Source organism: Stegodyphus dumicola, chromosome 8, assembly GCF_044657685.1.
Source record: "Stegodyphus dumicola isolate Sdum_Otavi_A_Nest chromosome 8, ASM4465768v1".
Taxonomy (NCBI): domain Eukaryota; kingdom Metazoa; phylum Arthropoda; class Arachnida; order Araneae; family Eresidae; genus Stegodyphus; species Stegodyphus dumicola.
The window spans coordinates 154747675-154769053 of record NC_140775.1 but is presented as its reverse complement, the minus strand read 5'-3'; the positions used below and the strand labels follow the sequence as shown (position 1 = coordinate 154769053).

Below are 21379 nucleotides of genomic sequence, written 5' to 3'. Positions count from 1 at the left end.
AATTAGCATCTGAATTCATTTGACTTTTTTGCACTATTTTGAATAAAACCCGTGTTCCTAACTTTTTTTATCCTTTTGGGTTACGCTTATTTCTTTTGGGTACGATATTAATTATTGCAAAAGCTATCGGTTTCCGACAGATATTTATTTAATTACTTTTCATCTGATATTTAAGCAACTGATAAGCATTTTATTGCAGCGTACATCAAACATCATATATATAGAGTAAAAGATTTGAGTATGATTTCTCAGTATCAGTTGATTAAAACAGATACTTAAACAAATAAAGAAAAGATATAAAAAAGATATAAAAATATGAAGAAAATTTTATTAACAAATTAAAACTTAATTGGAATAAATTGACAATAGACTTTTAAATTACTAATTTTTAATTAAAGTAAACCCCTTCAAGGCGTATGTGTTTGCCCTGCAGTATCCGCATTGCTATAAACGTTTGCCCAATCGTTATCCAGATCTAAAACAAAGACTTTCCAAGCTTATAAAAGTACCACAACTAACTACGCATCCTCTTTCGTTACTTCGCTTTCCTGCTGGCAGCGTGTCGCTTTGGCTGTTCTCCCTTATGTAAAATGTGATTGCGTATCTAAAATTGGGGGGGGGGAGATTAGCACCCCTAGTGGTTAACCAATTAAAAAGATAACGTGCTAAAAAATTCGTCATCCAAGAATAAATAGTGTTCAACTTCCAAGTTGGTTGTTGTTCTTCCAAAATTCCATCCGCTCATCCACTAGTCAGCAATGTCCAGCCAACTACGCTGTCTTCTTATATTTCTTGCTCGAAAAAAAAAACGAGAAAATTTTCAACCAAGGCATACTTCCTGTTGATTAGCCCTTATGGACTTTGTCGCATGCTATTAAACAATTAAATGCTCAGCAAAATCTAAGTCTCTGCAATAACAGTTCTTTTAGAAAAAGAAGAATTTAGCTTGTTGTTGTTACTTATGCTCACTTGTCTGACAGTAACATCAGCCAAAGCTTACGAATTCTTTACTAATGACAGTGCGATTTAGTTCAGTTCCGCCCCCAATTTTGATGGAGAGCACTCTGGAAGGACAGGTCCGAGAAGTCCTGGAAGTCAGTTCCACCCCTTTCCATCCTCTAGGAGTTTCGCCTCGCCGCATTTTTAAGGTGCGCCATGCCGCCCAGATATTACACATTTACAAACAACCATGCCTCCTCCGGGATTCGAACCCGGGCCTTTCGGAACGGCAGTCAGTGACGCTAACCACTATACCGACTGGGCGGGATTTAGTTTAAACTGAATATAAACATTCATAGAAAATCGTGACATCAGTCCAAATTAATTTGAAAATGGAGAACTAGTTCTTCAACCATCACCTAATAATATACCTGCCCAGTAACTAATTTGTAATATTTTTAACATACATATTTATTTCATATATTTCAATCGTGTGTAACTGAGCAGTGAAAAACTACATGAGCTCTTTTATGTAGGTTTTCATTGCTCAGTTACGAATCTCTTCGATTACAAAGCTTGGGAAAAAAAAAAAAAAAGGAGGGATACAGAAAAAAAGTAATTTAGTGAAGTTATTTTATGAACTATTCTCCAAACCAGTCATTAAATCCAATCAGAATGAGTAGGTTTCTTTTCTTTAAAACTGGCAGACTAACAGTAACTGGACTATCTGCTAACATAGTAAGGAAGTTACAAATAGAAAAATGATACCTCTTATCATTTTTCGGACACAGAACTATAATGACAGCATATACGACAGACAGTCGCTCAGTTGTTTCCCATCTGAGGCAAAACCGGGCCCTGCCCATCCGATTATCGGTGGACTCTGATGGGGTTAATTCACCTCCGGTGGAATCAGCAGCAATTTGACGACCAGACAGTCACAATGGCTCTGCAGTCTAACTTCTTCCCAAGAACTCAGCTGTGGTCGTTATCAAAGGTTCTCAACCTCACGGACCATCCCAGAAAAATGTAAGAAAATGGCTCTAGAATCGGATTCATTTCGCTAAAAAGGAGAACGGAAATCCGTCGTGAAACCAACGGTCTAGACAGTGATTCTCAACCAGTGGTATGAAAAAGGAAAATAGGTGGTACACAAAGAAACGAAGTATTTTTAACTGTTAAATTCAAAACTTTCGTGAAGAAAAAGAACAATTGAGAGAAATTTCCTGTGATCGAACTCTAACAGAAGATTTAAAAAATAACACACCTGTTAACTTTTGGCTGAACCGAAAAAAATAATTTAAAGGCATTTCAAATAAAGCTACTAAATTTGTATTGCCTTTTTGCTCAACGAATTTGTGTGGAAAAGGATTTTCTTCAAAGGTATATTTAAAAAATAAAGAAAGAACAAAATTAAAAGTATGTCCTAATTTACGGTAAACACTAAGTGAAATAAGACCAGACTTGAAAAAATTTATATATCTTAAACAGGCCTAAATTTCACACTAAATTTTAGAATTAAAGTATTATAACTTAAATTTTTGTACTTAAAATGGTAACCAATTTTGAATCTAATATTTTTATGTGTGCAGAATTTATACAAATAGCCAACAGGTTGTGCAATTGGCAATATATATATATATATATATATTTTAATATTTCTACTGAGAAACTGAAAAATAATCATTGTAAAATGTAGTGGCGGTACTAAAATTTTTCAATTTTTGTTTAGATGATACGCGTTAGTCAAAAGGTTGAGAACCGCTGGGAATCAAGACATCAGAGTAAATCAGAGATATATTGTCTTTCATACCCTTGATGTGTTGGATCTCATAGTAAGTTTTCGCTGAAATTTAATGAAAAGTTCAATGAAATCATTTAATTTCGTTGAAGGATTTCATAATCACGAAGAAAATATTTTCAAGTTACTAGCAAAAATGTTTTCTAGAAAAAAGGAATTCCAGAAATTGAAGCTTAATACAGTTTTATTTGTTGGCATTTTGATTGTTGGTTACACGGAAATTCCGCATTAATATTTAGTGATAATACATTGCCAGTAATATTTCTTTTTATGTTTTGTGTTAAAAGATGAAAAACTACAAAGTGTGCCTAAATGAAAGCTTAATTTTTATTTTTTATAATTTTCACATATTACACATTTTTTACTATTTGTTATTACGTATTACATATAATAAATAATCATACACTGAGAACTCAAGTTTCATTTATTTTTGCCTCCTCATTTATTCTTATTTACTTCCTTTCATGTATTATGTAATATACACTTTTAATCTATGATTTTACATTTTTAATCCAAATTTTGCAATTAAAAATTTTATTAATTACGCCATCAAAATTTAAAGTGGCTTTAATAAATCGTTTCTTGATAATTAATCCGACATGGTGAAAATATTTAGAGCCAATGGAATCTAATGTAATGGAGCCAAGCCAATCAAATGGAATCAAATATAATGGAGCCAATTGACCTTGAGCCTTGAGTTCACTCTGCTGACGAATTGCTTTCAGCTCCAAACATTCCTTAATAAATCTTAACCAATTCCGTAATTCTAGATGTTTTTATCAAGTATGCAGTTCAAAAAAATATTACAGGTGAGAAGTTCTATTTATATTTTTAAAAAACTGTATTTTTTCAGATTATATGAATATCGTCATGTAAAGCATTGCTAAATTTTTCTTTAAAAAGGGAAATAGGGTCATAAATTATTTTTTAAATTCAACCACATGCAAAACATTCATTTTTAATTAAAATTTTCTGAACTGTTTTTTTTTAATTTTTTTTTTTTTTTTTTAAATTTGATTGAATTTAGGATATATTCCTCAATTTTTGTATCCTAGAATAGTCTTTTCTAAGCTTTCAGTTCAAATTTTTTATCTTGAAAAATTCACAGAGTTTCGGTGAATAATCCACAGATTAATATTAGTGTTGTAACCAAGAATTAGCTTAATTAAAAATTTTAAGAAGGAGCACCCAGTCAATGATATATCCCCATACAATAACGTAAATGCTAAAATATGATAAACATTCTTGTGCACTTTTATTGTTGTCGATAAAATTCCCGATAAATCGGTAATTCCGAAAACATATTGTTGCCTAGAAAGAAATATACATGTATGTAGATTATTCAGCAATAATACGCTTCTTTTTGGAATCAATGTCTGACAATTCTTGATTCAGTCACTATATTTTGTTTCATTCTCTTTTGTAATCCTCTTTTTCATTTGCAGTGAGATGCCAGTTTTTATCCTTTTGATCAGGCGCAATTTTTGACGAAGCGCTATATTTGATATAATAAAGTTATAAGGTATATTTTCCCTCCTTCCAGCATACATTCGTGGTGTAACGGTCGCACAACTCGGGGCGTATTCGAGAGATCTAGGTGCGAGTCCCGGTGAGGGCATTGCTCATTTTTCATGACTCCTCTCTTAAATAACCTAATAACTCTACAAAGCAACAGGTCAAAAATAAAAACATATTTGTTATTTATAATGCTTTTTACCGAATATATTAAAAACAAATAATATGTGATTTTAATACACTCTAAACATATGATAAAAACTAAATTCATTAAAAAAGTAATGAACATTAATGACACATTCTACAACACAAACGCTCCAAAAAAGCAGCATAATATTATTTGCATAGACAAAAATTCTCGTTATGAATTTTGAGAGAGCGCATCCTGTTAGATGTGCCAATTTCTGGTTGGTAACATTTATATTATAATCATCACTTCATATTAAAAATTATTAATAAGTCTGGCAGCTTTGATCCCGCAGCGGTAACGCAACTATCGCAAAGAAGAGGTATAAGTTTGAAACCTATTTCGAAATCCAGACTTTACTACGGCATCCTACGAAACACTTACTGAATAGGCAGATCCTGTCACCAGCGTTTCATTTGATCGGAATATCTCCCGGCCTAAACCGAAAACAAAAAGCGTATATCTGATATTTAATCTGATCTCACAAAAGATCAAGTTCAAGAAGTAATTAACTATATTTTGTTTCTATAACTATATTTTATAAGTACTCTTGAGAGCTCGAGTTGCAGAGCAGTTTTAAACACAACTGCGAGTCCTCAATTAATGTTACGCGACTGGTATAGACTTAGAAAAGCTTTAGCTAACCATACTGTATGGGACAGCGGTACTTTAACCATATTGTATGAGACTGCGGTGATCTGTAAGAAGTATAACCAGGATTAGTGTACTATTATGGTAGCCATCATAACTGGTTGATGACGGTTCAGCAAAAATCCCCTCAAAAAATCAATTCAAAACAATGATATTTCAAGTATAATGCATAATAATGTAAGAGCGATAGCAATGATGGCAATTCATTCAGTTTTTGGGCCAAACGAACATTATAATAATAAGATGAGTTTGCTAAATAAAAAAAAAAAAAAAAATAAAAATAAAAAAAAAAAACTTTTTCGAGTACATACACACATCATCATATGAATTAGTCACTACTTGACAGGCAAGTTGATTTTTATCATGTTTTACATAATGAGGGTCTTTAAGATTCATTTGCTGAGCATTCAGTTAGCAAGACACTTCAAAGCAAGGGAAAACACGAAGGAATGAGGTTCATCTTAAATGTAGTGACAGCAATGCTCATCTTGATAAAGCTTTGTCCTTGTTAAACTGGTTGCAAGCTATAACATTTGTGAGCGTACTAAGACGAAAAAAATGTATTTTTAGTCAAAATGATAAGCTCTGATCTTATGCGAAATGATTGTTTACACTTTTATTCCCTTGATAATATTGGAATCTTAGCCTCCCAGGTGAGATCCACATCTTACAGGAATTCAAATTTTATTCGTTGGGTTCTTGACTGCGTTGTGAAGGTTTAGTACGCATCTTCTAAAGAAATATAAATGGGAAAACTATTTCTTTCTCTAGGGGATTCAAAAGAAAACTAGTATTTGTCTCACGGTCCTCCGAAATGACGTGTAAATTGCGCCAGAGATCATCGTCCGGAGACATGAGTAAGTAGCCACTTCAAAAGAAGCATTTTGCGAGAGGCTTTTCTGTCCATCTATTCAAAACCCAGCCCTCGCCTTTCATGACTAGAATGAAAGTTCTGCCTTTCGTTTAAGCCGTTTTTTTTTTTTTTTTTTTTTTTTTTCATTTCGCTGTTTTCTTTTCACTCCAAATCCCCCTTGATTGGCAGTGTCCATCCGTTCTATCCTTTTTACATCACCGTTTTATTACTGCAAATTTTTTTAGCTTCCTTTTTTTTTTTTTTTTTTTTTTAAACAACTGTAACCGTGCGCGGCCGTAAACGACAGCGCAATCAAATACAAAGACATTGTTCTGTCATTATGCAGAACTCGAAGACCACATACAAGAGACCACTGAGCGAGCTGACACTTCAAGGCCGTGTTGCGCAATCTGAGTGTGGACGGCGGATATCGCATCGATTTTCCCTTTCCAGTTTCTTTACCCTTTCCTCTCGTTTGCTATGTTGGGGGTTTTTTTTCGCAAACGCAGCTGGAGAATTTCGCATTCTATGCTAATATCATCTCTCCATAAAGAATGTAAAGAAAGGGTTGAAAGAAAGGTCGTGACGTTTTGAAAGCAGTAGGAAACCACATGGACGCATGCTCCAGCAATCATCTGTATTCACAATTAGGCAGATCTTTATGGCCCGCACGCTTATGACAGTTATTTTAGAGGTGCTATCCTTGGGTAAGACATCCGAGAGCATTGGGAAAGAATGAGTTATAATAAAGGATGCGGCAGCAGTTTTTTCCTTGCGCAAGCACTTTTACATCATACTGTTTATCGATGGTAATACGAATGACGGTCGTAAATTATGTTGTTCAGCAAGCACAGAGCATCTGTAGTGGATCACTAACCTACTGGAGGTGCAACACAAGATGAATGAGCGGATGATTCTAACGATGGTGAATGTAACGATGATTCTAACGATGATGATTACAGCAATAAAATATGATGCTGCAAGAAACTAAATTATCTGATAATAAAAGTGCATCCGCCATTTCATGCTCGATAAAATAAATTGTTCGTTAATTAACAAACAGTTAACATATTAAAATGAATGTAGACAAATGTCCTATTGTTAATATTTCTCCTAAACTTTATGAGACATAATCCTTAAAAACATACTAATAAATATTAAACTATGTTAGTTTCATGATGGATAAAAGATGATGCCCATACTTTCTAACATAAAAGTCAGTAAATATTTTTTACCCATACTTTCTGTAAAGCGATACAGGTTGAGCATCCCTTATCTGAAATGTTACAAAATGCTTTGAGCGCCGACATGACGTCACATGAGTCACATCTTTATTTGTTGTATAATTATACGTGAATAAGTGATTGCCTACTAGTATTATTAAGTTCAAAATAAGGAATGATAGCAGTGTTCAGAGAGCCATACATAAGTAACTAGTACAGTGGCATCTTTGCATTCGGATTACTCAACGGGCACAAACATAATTCCAGGAATAAAAACGTTAAAAATATTATTAAAAATAATTTCAAGTTATGTTTAAAAGCGTATTTGAAACAAACGAATTCCACTTAAAAATGTAAGTTTCCACTTCCAAGATAATTCATGATGCATACGCAAATATTTCAAAATCCGCAATTCTTTTGATACCATGCAATTTTTGACAAAGACTGCTTAACTTACACTAGAATACAGACGTCGTTAGTATTGTCATGCATTATTCAGGAATCTAATATTATATCTTAAGATGAAGAATTCTAACAAGCAGCGTAAAATTTTTCGTGGTTTTTCCTTTGAGTAACTAGAATACGAAGAAAATTCTGTTAGAAATCCTCCAAGAAGGCATTTCTCTCCTTAAGCAGGCACCACTAGAGTTTTTTCCCATAACAAATCAAACCAAACCAGCAAGCAATTACCAAGCAATAAAGCAATATATAGTAAAATAATATAATAAAACAATATAAATTTTACACTCGCTAAATGATAATTTTCCTCTCTGTACCTTAATAGTTCCCGAAATATTAAATATCGCCGTATTAAATGCTTAATTCTGTGCTTGAACAACTAAAATATTAGCGCTGCTGGCTGCCGTATCGTTGGGCCTGGGCGTAAATCCCGTAGAAGGCTTGGATGTATGTAAACACATAGTGTCTGTGCGGCATGTTAATGCTTAAAATACAAGCGAGTCTAAAGTGCTCTCGAGAAGTTTGTGACAGAGAATGAGGGCTGGGAAACTCTCAAATCCATTCATTGGCGTGTTATTTTATCAAAATTAGGATCTCCGTTCTTCTCATGGAGGTAGGAAGTAAGATGGAGTCGCCCTAAACAAGTTTCTCCGTACCCTGCTCTGAAGCACCGGCGATCCCTACGTGGTGAGACCAAAACATTGGGTCATTTCTATGGGATTTGACGCGTTCGGGTGTAAATATTTTGTAATTACGTCGCAAATATACATATAAATGTATATATTTTCTTTTTCTACAACACTTCAGAGTCCTAAGTATGTGAAAACAACATATTTTTAAACAACATTTCATTCTGAACGGAATTAAATGCTATACTTTTCACAGGACAGTTTCCTCAGAATGGTTTAATTTGAATGAAATATTTTCACAAGTTTTCGTTAATTACATTAGAAAAAAAAATTAAGGTAATTCGATTTTATTCGGTTAAGGTACAAAAATTAAGATCAAAGTTTATTGTATTATTAATATTAAAATTATGCATTATTTCTTTTCTATTTATAGAGCTTCTTCCTAAAATACTTTCTTAAATATGACATGATTTTTTGGCTTCTTTTAAATCGAAAAATGTAAGTCAATTTATAATTAATGCTCTATTCGGTTCATTTTAAATTAGAGAATTATTAGGAATTAGCGAAATACTTTAAATAAGTATTTCGCTAATTCATAATAATTAAATAGGTATTAAATAGTATTTCACTTTCTCTGAACATTTCTGAAAGGGAATAAAATAAGTTTTTTTTTTTTTTTTTTTTTTTTTTTTTTTTTTTTTTTTTTAAGTATTATTTAAAACATGTAACTGAGTTATTATAAAATGTAAAGGGAATAATTCTTTTAATTATACTTATCAGATTTTTTTTTTTTACCCTTCATTTCAACAATACATATTCCAAAACTCTTTATTACGTTCTTAAGTGCGCATCTCATAGCATTTGCTTTACAATACCTTTTAGCAGATTGCTTTCCAATGCGAACAATTCTTGCTTAAATAGTTTTATAACGTATTTGTCAACAGGATTTCAATTTATGTTTACAATTCAATATTAAGGTTATTATATATTTAGATAACATTTATAATCATTATAAATTAGATACATTTAATCATTAGATTTCTTCACAGTACTTCCACAGTTGTTTATAAGTGAATAAATTCTTCATTTCAAATACATTTATAAATAATTTAATGAATATTTAAGTATTTTGTCAAAGGCAGATACATGCTTTTTGCAAGCACATGCATAAATACCCATACATATTTCCTATTTATCATTTCCGGCATGTGCAAATCTTTCATTTCTGTGCATTTTTTCGTGCATTTTTTTTAAAATACTTTTCGTGTAAAGTAATTTACACTAATTTAGCATACACCCGAAAGTTTTACATAAAAAATATATATGAATATAATTTGAATGAAAATTATAAGTATATTTTTTAATACCCACTCAAAGGTCAGTTTTTCTTCAAAATTCCTCCACGATGGCATCTCTCTCTTTAGGCAGATAGCCCTTGCATGCGTTACTCTATTTAATAAAAACTTAATCTGACCTATGTGCCTAATTACAAATATTTTAACATGCATAATTTTATATTTACGTTTAGCCATCAAGTTTCAAACTTTTCAAATCTTCTAGAAAATAAATTTTGGCATATCTCTTTTAGCAATTTTCTTAAAATCTATATTTTTGTAGTGCAACAGCTTAGAATTTTATAAAACAAATTCATAATCAAAATCGCTGTTGTTAGTTATCGAAAAATAACCAAGATGTGATTTTTGCGTAAATGTCAGCAAACTATACAAATTGCTATTATCCATTACACTATGAATGTTTCTTTCACGCGAGAGTGTCCTTTTTCGATTTCTATGGAACTGTCGTGTGTCGAAATACTATCAGAATCTTGTCAAGCGAGCTTCTGAATGTAAACAAAGAACACCCCGTCTGGTGACCCAAGCTTCAAAGCAGTGCTTCACTTCTAGCGTGGAATGGCCCCTCCTCCCTTTCCTACCTCCATTGTTCTTCTGGTCGTAAAACTGGTCGCCTGCTATAGTGCACCTTCGGTAACATTCTCGGTGATGACAGGCTAAATAAATGAACGACTAGCCTTTTCCGACAAATGCATTAATCTGCAAGGTTCCAGTCGTTTGAAACAACAGACATCCAAAGAACACTTTTATTAGTTTCTGTTAGTGTAGTTTATAATTCAGCATTATAATAATATCAGTTCACGTTGAATTCTTCTTTAACATTACTTTCTTTAAAAGCGAAAATATTTGGGAAAATTGTATTGAGAATTCTGCGTGTGGGCCAAATTATATAACTTCGAATAATTCGAAACCTTCTCGATTCAGAAATTGAAAAATGTATTGTTTTAAACTAAGCTGACTTTATACAGAGTGTTTATTTAGAAAGACGAGAGCGTTTATTTTAATTTGAAAATTGAGATTTTTACAATCAGAATGATGTGCCACATTAAGTCTTCTCGTAAACGAGGAACTGCTGCAGCTATGGTTGCGTATTACATGTGTTATGAATCGCATGTAAATGAAATTTTTTTAAGTGCATGGACGGAATAATAAGTCTTTATTATATAAATTTTATAATAAACTTTGTGCGGAATAAAAAGTTCGTAGGATTCCTTCACACTAATTAACCAGTTATTTTATGATTTACACCTTTACTGTCACTTCTTCCTTCCGTTTCTACGCCAGAATGTAAATTAGTTCGAGTACATTTAAACTGAGATTTTTAGATTGTAAGAGAAAGTGTGTTCTGCCTCTCTAGACCATGCTACTAGGTTGCTGGCTCAGATAAGATTTGCTGCAGTCTTCGGCCTCGCATTACAGTTGCCGATATTGAATCTCCACGCCCGTTAGATCTGTGAGCCAACTTCGCGTTAAATTGATTTGTGTAGCTTTTGGCTACTAGCTTATTCAGATTTAAATTTTACATTTAACTTAGCTAGTACAGATAATAGACAAAATAATTTTTACTGTGAGATGTTCTCTTCGAAAACGGAAAATCTGAACTAGATTCTAGAACAAATTAATTCAAAATGTTAGAATTGAATTCGATTAATCTTTTAAAAACTTAAGGGCTATGATAAAATACATGCAAATAGCAGAAGATAAGCATTATTTTGTTTAAAAATAGCATTTTTGTTTATTATAAAGATGGGGAAGATAAGAAAAATACAGGGAAGCAACAGGTGCAAATAATTGTTTCGTTAGAAAACAGTAGGCTATTAATTACAAAAGTTTTGTTACATGAAACAACCCTTTAGGGTTTTTTTTCCTATATGGTTACGCTATAACCCTATAGGGTACATCGAACGTAGCTATTCTTCTATTCTTTATTTGTTTGTTTTACAAACAAATTTTGAGGTTGAAAAGGTATAAAACACACAATAAGATTTTAAAAAATATGCTAATTATAAACGTTTCCGTTAGGGAAACTAGTAATGAATGATAAGCATTCTTTTCTTCCAAATTAATATCATTATTTATAATAAATATATCTGGACTGCAAAAAAACGTTGGCAAACAATAAGAGATGAGTATTTTGTTAGACAATATTTTTTTTGGCATCCAGCATAAAAATGCATGAGCTGACCAATTTTCAAAAGTGCTGATTATTTACTAAAGCCAGAAAGTCAAAAGTTTACTATGCTTAGTTCTGAAAAAAGTAACATTGCAAAGTTCAACAAATGTCTTCCGAAACATAAGACATTGTAACTGATAGATTTCCTGTTTAAGATAATTAAAAGGAAATGATAAGAAACAGCCCTCAAGAAGCGTGTGCGACAGTAACAAGAGCAACAAAAGTTTCGTTAAACTAACCTATTTTTAGGTTATTATTCTATCAGACATGCCTTGTTCTGATTACATATCGTAAACATTTCTGTCTCTCTTTATAATAACGGCGTTAAACGACACCTTTTGTTAAAAAGTCGGCTGTGAAGAGAAATGTTCTTCAAATCATTGAGAAAGAAGTGGAACACTATCGTCTGTTAAGAAATCTCTTAGCATCCGTTGCTATACATTTAGGGTCGGGGGAAAAGAGGGCACCTGCTCATGGTCCAATGACCTCAGATTCCCCCCAGAAAACCTGCGCGATTTCTCTTTTGAAACGAGATGCTCTTAATCTAAAGAACAGGTATTCAATATACACTACCGTTCAGCGGAAAAGTAAAGGCACTATACATTGTGTACAGTTTAAAGTTTCAGCTTCGTTACTCAGCAAAGCAGTGAAGTCCAATTTAAAATTTCAGCAGCATATTAAAAAGGTTATAAACTTTTTTAAGTAAACTTATATTGGAATTATTAAAATACATGAATGACTCTATAAGGTGTTTTTGCTTTCAAATCAACCGTTACCAAAAATATTATATGTATAAATAAAAAAAAAAAAAAAAAAAAAAAAAAAAAGAAGAAGAAGAAGAAGAAGAAGAATCTGAAAGGTTTCAGATTTTAAATTATGTCCAAACGGACAATTTTTTTTTAACGTTATGTGTGTAACCTTTATTTCTTAAATATCATGTTCTATGTACTCAAACTATAAAATTCAGTTCAACAGCAACATAGCAAATTAATTTTAAAATGAGCATATCTTTAGAACTTTCGATAGAGTGTCTCGAGCGCTGGAAATAAAAATATTTTTTTCGTACAGTGTTGTCATTGCTCGCTTTGCAATCGTTTAGTTTTTTAATCAATAATTCGTTGAAGCGTTACAAAATCTGAAATCGATTATAAAACAAATTTCAAATTTAAATTAGGTCTTCCAAATGCCCATATTCTATGGATGATTATGTTATTCAAATTTTGATGGATCTAGGTACCGTTGTTTTATCACAATGCGAGAAACATATATACATTTACGAAAATTCTTCATTATTTAATATCCTTAAATATAAGACAAGGCTATAATATATGGTGGCAACTATTTGAAAAGTGATAGAGCCTTTTAAATTTTTCGACGCAAAATGCCAAAACGAAATTAATAGTCCTTCAGGGCAAATTGCCCCTTTAGGACTAAAAAAAATCCGAAAGCTTTCAGATTTTGACGCCAAAAATATTTAAAAACTGCATATCTTTAGAATTTCCGATAGACAGTCTCATGCGCCGGAGATAAAAATGCTTTATTCCCTATAGCGTTGCCACTGCTCGCAATGAAGTTGTTGAGTTTTTTAATCAAAAATTCGTTAAAGTTTTACAGACTATGAAATAGATAACAAAACAAACTCCAGATTCGCCCTTCTATGTGCCCATGTTCGGTTGGAATACTAGATTATTCAAAATTTGATGGCTGTAGGTACCGTTGTTTTCTCACAATACGAAAAACTTACACACATGCGTTCAGATTCTTCATTATTTAGTTTCTTTAAATATAACACAGGGGGATAATATTTGGTGGCAACAATTTGAAAAGCGATACGTCGCATTTAAGTGATTCAACCCAAAAAGACGTTTCCAGACAAATAAACCTTTTGTCTAACCCCATTTGGGCTAAAAAAATAAATCTAAAATGAATTAGATTTTAACGGTCTCCCAAAAGGGTTTTACTTAGAAGTTTTTTTTTCTTTAAACCCTCTTGCTGATCTCGCAGTCTACAAGTCTGCTGTTGCACTCACTCCTTGCGAACCCATTTTCTTTTCGTCTTTTTAGCTTTATTATTAAGCATCACTTTCTTCGCACTTACGCCGTATACAGTTCAACAGCGAAATTACAAAAATGTTAAAAGCAGCATAACAGCATATTTTTAGAATCCCCCATGCAGTTTTAAGTGTTGCATACATTTTTCTATTTTTTTCAGTCTTTTCTCAGCTTATCATACCAGTGCTCAGTTTTCTTAGTAAAATGGCTACCAAAACTTTTTTTTTGTCTTTTTATATTAACCTTTTGAGAGTTAACTTTATATATTAAATATCTCGTTCTCCGCACTTACGTCACATAAAATTCTATTCAACAGCAAAATGACAAACTATTTAAAGACAGCATATCTATAGTAGAATTTCCGACATACAGTCTCGCGCACACAGGGCCGGATTTACATATAAGCTAGTAGCTAACCCCCCCCCCACTCTCTTCGGGGCCCCCCAAAAAATTCAATATTATAACATACTTATAAAGGGCCCCATATCTTAAATAGCTTAGGGCCTTATCAAGTCTAAATCTGGCTCTACGCGTGCTGGAGGTAAAAATGTTTTATTCTGTACATTGTCGCCACTGCTCGCTTTCAGATCGATTCAGAGTTTGTTTATTAAAAATTCATTAAAATTTTATAAAATATGAAACATAAAATTGGAAATTTAAAACTCGGACTTCCAGGTATACATGTTCGAGTAGAGGACTAGGTTTTTCAGAATTTGATGCCCCTAGGTGCCGTCGTTTTTTCATAATGTAAGGACATACATACATGCATACATACATGTAGATTCTTCACCGTTTAATTTCTTTTAAAGTAATACAGGTTTTCAAATTGTTGCTACCAAATATTATCGCCCTACATTATATTTAAAGAAATTAAATAATGAAGAATATGCATGAATATACGTATATTTATTCCACTGAGAAAAAACAACAGTACCTAGAGACATCAAATTTGAATAACGCAGTCCTCCATTCGAATATGGGCATCTGGAAGCCCAAATTTGGGATTTGGAATTTGTTTTATTATCTATTTCGTATTTTGTAAAACTTTAACAAGTTTTTGATTAACAAACTCATCGATTTCAAAACAAGCAACGGCAACACAGTACACACACACACACAAATCTCCAGCGCACGAGGCCGTGTATCGGAAATTCTAAAGACAAGCTCTTTTTGAATAGTTTGTGATATTTCTGTTGAACTAAATTTTATGGTTTAAGTGCTAAGAATATGATATTAACACATAAAACGTTAAAAAAACGCTCCTTTGGGCGTAATACTTTTTTTTTTTTTTTTTTGAGTACTGACACCTATAACTGGTGGGATATTCATATGCTGTTAACTGAGAAATATTTCTAATTTGTCGGAATATGTATTTTAAATGTTAAAACTAGAAATCGCTATTATCATGACTTCTGTTAATCAAGGCACCTTCTAAGTATAAATACTGGTTGTAGTTTTAACTTCGCGATTGTGTATTAATAAATCGTAACCACATCTCGAATGTGTATTATTAAAGCGGCGCAAAAGTTTAAAAAAAAATGTATTCATGGAAAAGCAATACATACAATATTCTTGGGAATGATCATCTTAGAAGGAATGATTCATTGAGACCTCTTTTTTTTTTTTTTTTTTACCCGGATCTCGTGTGTTGTATAGCAGGGTACATTATACGCACGCAACAAACACTCTCTCATAGTTCAAAATGTCAACAACATGAAAAAAAAAAAAAAAAAAGAGAGAGAGAGAGAGAGAGAGAGAATGGTGTGGGAAGAAAGAAAACTTTTTCCCAATGTAGCAACGGTCAAAATGTGCGATTGATTTGCGGTGCGTATCCACAACAGAAAATGTTGAATTACCTACGAACCTAAGCTCGCATGAGCAGGGTTATTGATATTCGAGTACTTTAGTAACTTTCGTTGCCATGGGAACAAGTGCCATCTTCCTCACATCCTTTATCCGCAAAGAGAGAGGATGTGACAGCTAATGAAAACAGCAGTCATATCGTTCATTCAAAATATAATACTTAACTAAGTTGAATCATGAAACCGCTCAAGAAGGTTTCCAATAAACCTGTAGAATCTATTTGCGCAGATTACTGTGTATTTGCTTACACAGTTATCCGCGCAAATAGCCTTATTAAGCAAGTTAATATAAGTAAATTTAATATGTAAGTTTTCTTTTATTTATAAAGAAGAACAGAATTTATTCAAATCTTTTCTGAATGCAGTCGTTACTATCGCCATGGTACACCGCCCTCTATTGGTGGAAATCTGAAATACATGTTTACTTCTTGTCACTCTTTCCTTAAATCTTATCTTTGCGATTCATTTTAGAGCAGACTGTGCTCCATTATACTTATTTATACTTTTTAAAAATAAATTTGGGGCTCTAGTGTAGAATTGAATGTCCCTTCGATTAGCAACATTTTTTTTTTTTTTTTTAAATTTTGGCGATGAAACCTCACTTCTTTTGCCTGTCATTCACACTTTTTGCCTGTTTAAAATAAAATTACCATGATAGTTTTTACTTTGTTTTAGCTTCCTGATTTTATTTAAATAAAAATAGATTGATTTGTACATGCACAAATTTAAAGCAGTGCGCAGTGCCTAGTTTGTGCAATTCTAGGATGTTTTTTTAAGTGAAAACAGATCGATGTGTACATGGACACAGAGTTTGTGCAATTCTTGACTTCTTATTTTGGTTTTGTGTAGCGGCCATCTTGAAACTGTACCTTCCTGGCGCCGATCTTGGCGTCAAAAAAGAATCGCCAAAAAACAAGCGGCACCTAATTGTAAACTTTTACCAAATTTTGACATATTTACGCTTTTTAGGACAGCTGTATATGAAAGCATTTCGTGCAGTACAAAATCCGCAATCTGTTTGACAAATGAAAATGTAATTAGTACTAATGTTGCTGTATTATAATGTATAGTGCACTAATTTAGCAAGCAACTATTGTAAATTAGTATAAAGTACTATTTTACAACAGTTTCTTGCTTTTAATTTCATAATACTTAATTCATTGAATAAACTGCTATCACGGTCAGCTCCAAGCGTAGGCAATAATGAACAGCTGCCTAGAACGTCGATATTCGTAGGGCGTCAGTTAAATTTTTCTCACAAGCGATACCTAAATAAATGTGAATTTCTCTTTGAATTAATACGTTTAATTTATACGGGGCGTTAACTGTAGTCATCTCCTAGGGCGACAAAAATATTGGGGCTCGAACTGCGTACTGTCAAGGGTAACTACATGCTATTATTACTAATTTCTAAACCTGACCTTTTTATATTCAAATGAAAATACTGTATCAGAGTTACACAGAAATATACTTTCTGAAGTTTAAAGGTCGTGAGAGAAAGTGGAAACCAAACCGCAAAATACACTAACATCCAAGTTCATCCGAAGTAATATTTTTTTATTGTTAACACTCTTTCAACCGCTTGACCTTTTTGCCTGTTTAAAATAAAAAGACTAAAACAAATTAAGAAGGAGGCAGCTGTTATTTTTTATTTATTTATTTTTATTTTGAGTGTATCACAATGTTCTTTTCTAGCAGCTGCTCTCTTTTGTGGTTTGTAAGTTGCATGCACAAAAATATATAAAAACAAGTTACAGGCGAATAAGTATTATTATGTAAGAAGTGATAAAAAAAAGTTTCCTTTTGAGAGTTATCCAATCTAATGCACAGTATTTAGAGGACGTCTCCATTAGCGATAACGCAGTTATCTCTAAAGATAAACCAAGTTAAAGACGTAGTGCGATGTTTACTTCATAAAACCTCTGATACAGTTCTTTTCTTGTCATCGAGAAACGTCTCTTCAGGGACTCTATTAAAAGAGCTAAGATTAAGGAGGAAAAAAAAAAAAATTCTCAGAAAGAGCTCTGGACTACTGGGTCAAGGTCTTCCAATTTAGGCGCTCAGCTTCTGTTTCGCGATCAACAAGAGGGGGCGCATTGTCAAGAAGCGGGATGACACTTTGCAGAGGTTAACAAGACATTCCGTTTTAATCGCATGTCGCAGCTGAAAAAATGCAGCAGAAAAAGTATCTTCCATTTAAGCAGTTACATAACCAAAATAAAGAATAACCACATAGACTAATTTTAAATATATTTGATAACGATTATGCCACCAGTTATACACCACATGCATGTGCACACATGTTCTTTATATCGGCCCATATTCGATAAGATACCACCGCCCACATTGGACGAGGTTACGCATCATGGCACGACTTCATAACTATCAACTTTTTTATCAAATTTTACAGCTGATATGATTGATATTATCAGAATTATTCAGTCATAATTATTAATGCATGAATGTAAAATAAATATTGAATTAATTTCGTCCGAAATTATTTTACAACAAAGAAGCAATAATTTTTTATTCCCTACCTAGCAATTATTTTATTTTTGTGATTCTTTCCTGTAGAAATTGCTTACAGATTGTTTTTATAAATAGACCTTTTACTTATTTGTAGAGATCTCGATATTATTTATTTTGCACTAATGTCTTTCTAATAACTAATTACAATATGATCGTTACTTTTATCTAAACATACGATACTGAATTCTTTTATGAGAAACTGCGTAAACTGTACAGAGAATGAATTGGAATGAACTCGGAATTCTATCGTTTTTTGGTCTGGTATAAAACGAGATGGATACACTGTTCCTGACTTTGGTATTAAGTTAGACCTACTTGCTATAGCAGCTGTCTAAATATGAATTTTCCTCGTGCTTGTAATTTCAGTTTGTGATGTCTGCAGGGAGTTAAATCAAGTTAAATTTAACTGTTTTTATCACTGTCCTTGCGAACTTTTCCACTGTTTTTATCACTGTCCTTGCGAATGAAATTACCTCATTTAGCTATCATAATAAATTAAAAACTGCTTACCAGCTTGAATATTACTAACTAGATAATTCAATTTTCACAGAAAAATCTGATTTTAAGAGTGAAAACTTAAAGCAAGTCAAAAAATAAATCAGCATCCCAACTTTCTCATAAGGTTCAAGAAATGTCCCCAATATTTAGGATGAAAGACCAATGCATCTAACGTGAAATAATTAGTTCTGAAGAAGAAAGTCTATTCGTTTGTTTGTTAAAATACGTTAAGCCTTTTCCGTTTATGGCAACGGAAAACAAATGTTAATTTTTTCTCTAATTACATAGGTATTTTAATTATGATTAGTTAATTAAAAATGAAAGTTACTTAATCATAGGTCTATTTTAATATATTATTGAAACTGTCTGCTAACTGATCGATCACTATGGTCTAAATTATCTCACACTAAAGAAGCAGAAATATGACAAAAGCCAGTGATAGCTTTAATGGATTTTATTTTTTATATTTTGCATAATGGAGTATGTAAAGTATATTTACTGAGATAAATTCATAATTTCATTATACATATTTTGTATTATGTGTAGTCAGATTACGGAATTTGTCCCAGTAAATATACTCTAAGTAATATTTCAATTTCCAATTTTACCCTTAATCACTATAGAATAACTTTAAACTGTTTAATTTCTGTTCCCCCTTGAAAAATCTTCTATTATTGCAAAAAAAAAAATTTCTTGAGTAATTTTATTAATAATGTAAGTACAGATTTTACTTTATTTCACCTTATTCAACTAATTTACATTTACATTAATCACATAAATATGATTTTATCCATACATATTATTTAACTCATGCAGTTTTAGAGAGGATACACATTTTAGCATCAGATTTCAAAACAATAATTTTTCCCACACAATTTTTTTTGGCTGTCAAAAATGTCTATAATTTACCCTTAGGCTATAAAACTGTATAGTATTTGGGAAAGTATTTAAATACATTCGTTAGATAATGAAAACTCAGTAGCAGTGAATATCCAATAAGCAAATACCCATCTGTCTCATTTTGTAAAATTAATTCAAGAAAAGTAAGCTTAACTCCAGTTGTGCATTGTTGTGTCTAAAAGTCTAGACTACATCCAGTTGTGACTAAAAGACGTGTAGGAATGAGCAACAAATATAAATATTTATACTTGTTTTCTACAGAAAATTAAGTTATATTTTTATAAAATTCCATACCTGTATCAGAATATGTACATATTATTTTACGATAGTATGCGATTCATATCCTCAGATGAAATATTTTCTCATTTATTTGCCGTTCTATTTCAAAGAAAGTTAATTGCGCGAGATTACGTGCCCACTTAGGATTCCTGAAAAACAATCTTTGAATAGCTGGTGCTTGAGAAACATTTAAAAGCGATTTTTACTTATTTATACGTATGAATTCAAGAAAAGATGCAGAATCTTCTCTTCATTTCATCTTATCATTAAATCTTCGCCCGAAGGCACAACGCAGTAACGGTTTTCGACGGTAGATGGCAGCACCATGCTTCTAAATCGAATTTTTTAAAAGGGCAAAAAAGAAAGACTGCAGATGTATGTGCGCAACATTTATAAATATTTTTCTAAATTTATAAAATAAATAAATTTATTTATTAAGGTTCAGGATTTAGAAATCCTAATTACGATAAAATTACAAAAATATACGATCAATATTTGATACTGAAATTTATTTACTTTCCAGTGATAAATAAATAATTTCATATCATGATAAAGGATTAACAAAAAATGCGCATCTCAGGAATAATACTTTTTTAATGTACTTAGAAAAAAATTTTGGGATAGGAAATTCGCTAAATATATGTTGAATAAAAATCAAAGGATTTTTAATACACTAACTGGATAATAATACTGGATTTTTAATAATTTTTAATTTTAATCCTTTAATATAAGAACGATAATAGTATATTTGCTCCCAAAAAATTTTAGGCTGCTCTTTTTTAGGTAATTATTTTAATTTCTAAACTATATCTAGACTTAATTCATTTGGCTAGGTAATGAAACTAGGTTTATCAATATGGAGTAATCGCTTTGATCAGAATTACATCTCCTACGGCTTCACTCTTCCCCTTAATTGCTCGAAACAGTGTTCTATCTATTGATAATAAGTTGCTCATTTACAAAACCATGTTGCGTCCAATTCTTAGTTATGCATGCCCCGTCTGGGCATACTCGTGCAAAAGTTTGAGAAGGCAGTTACAAGCTGCCCAAAACGGGGTATTGCGTATGATATGTAATGCCCCCTAGTACATTCGGAATAGCGAAATTCGTAAAGAGTTAAGAATAGAGGATCTTTTTGATTTTTATTGCCGCCTATCTAGGGCATTTTATGATAAACAGGAACTTCTGGACAATCCTGTGGTTGTTAACTATTGCTATGATACTAGGGACCCCAATTTCAGTAAACGCCCAAGGGCGATCCTAAATGTTAGTAATGTGTAATTTTGTATATGTGTTATGCAAATTGTTGCTCAGATTCTTTATTGTATATTGTTCTTTTTTCTTGTTTTGTTTTTACTAGTGGAACTAAGGCGTCGCACTTCGTATTTTGTTTCTCTTGTGTGTACATGTATTCTTCTGTGAAATAGTTGTTAAAAAATAGTTAATTATGTATGGATTAGTAATTAGGTACTTACGGA

At 32.2% G+C, this 21379-nt stretch overlaps 1 protein-coding gene across 1 annotated transcript in view; it reads right to left on the bottom strand.

Annotated features, from left to right (window-relative positions):
• LOC118183870 (ecdysone-induced protein 78C-like) overlaps nt 1–21379 on the bottom strand; it is a 184343-nt gene that overhangs the window by 107369 nt on the left and 55595 nt on the right. The window lies entirely within an intron of this gene.